This window comes from Microtus ochrogaster, chromosome 7, assembly GCF_000317375.1.
Source record: "Microtus ochrogaster isolate Prairie Vole_2 chromosome 7, MicOch1.0, whole genome shotgun sequence".
Lineage (NCBI taxonomy): Eukaryota > Metazoa > Chordata > Mammalia > Rodentia > Cricetidae > Microtus > Microtus ochrogaster.
Window position 1 is genome coordinate 2,664,921 of NC_022014.1, and position 1,365 is coordinate 2,666,285.

Sequence of the window (1,365 nt, forward strand, 5' to 3'; positions counted from 1 at the left end):
CTCCTGTAACTCAGACCCTAAATAGAGCCAGAGCTGAGGGCTATGTCCCTCTAAAGTAGCCTGCTCACCTGGCTACTGGCCTCTCTGCCTGAAATAGAGGGTTTGGGTCCTGAAAGCTCTCAGGCCTGACCCCTGGTACCCATGGCGGGAAATGAAGCCAGTGATCACTTTTATCTGTCAACTGACTCCAAGCTGTGCTGAGCTGCTCTGCCAGGGTCCTTGATAACTCTCACTGGAATCCTGGGCATCTCCCACCCTGCATGGCCTCCACTAAAGGATGGCTAATGCACTTATCAGAATGTCATTGCCCTCCAACATCCACAGTGACCCCGAGAGTGAGATGCATAGAATGGAGGGACAAGGGACTGGGTTCCAGCTTCACCTTTATTTTTGTGATGTGCATGTGTTATGTTTGACATAAAAAAATTAAAACTAAGGAGCTGGGGAGATGGCTCATCGGCTAAGAATGTGACACACCCCCAACCACCAAGAGATGACGTCAAACACTGGATGAGACAACTGACTTCATTTCCCCATCAAGGACGAGGGCTTTACCCAAGAAAGGGAACAGCCCGCCATCAGCAGTAACAAAAAACATGGATGTCACCCCCCCCCATCAAATGTTACCTCCAATACAGAATGCTAAATCAAGACAAGGGGATCAGAGAGGCAGCATTGCTGGCATGTGATTGGGAAACACAGGTGACATTCCAGCAAACAGGGAATGGGCACCCCAATGGGGCCCATTCATGGGCCAACAGTGCCCTTCAGCTGAATGTCTCAAGTATAGGCGTTTGCGTGAGCAGAAATAGTCATGAACACCTAAGTCCTGAGAGCCTCAGGTGAGAACACCTCCAAGCAAAGTGCACCGCAGCAGCCAGATGCACCGCTGCACGGAGTTATTATTTTTCTTTTGGGATGGGCTCCCGCATGTCCCAGACTGGCTTCAAACTCAATTTTTAGACAAGGATGACCTTGAACTCTTGGTCTGCCTCCACCTCCCCAGTGCGGGGATTACGGGGTGTACCACCACACCTGGCTTGCATGGTGGTGATGATCAAAACCAAGGTTTCCTGCATGCTAGGCAAACCCTACCAAGTGTGCTGCATCCCCACACCTCACCACATGGGATTCTGGGCAGCAGAGGCAGTAATGGCATGGGTTCTATGTAGAAGCCATGGAAAAGTCAGACTGCAGGAGTATGCCTTTCAAGGCCAGCCTGATCTACAGAGTGAGTTCCAGGGCAGCCAGGGAACACAGAGAAACCCTATATTTATTTATTTATTTATTTATTTATTTATTTATTTATTTATTTATTATAAAACATTCTGCCTCGATGCATGCCCGCACGCCAGAGCAGGGCGC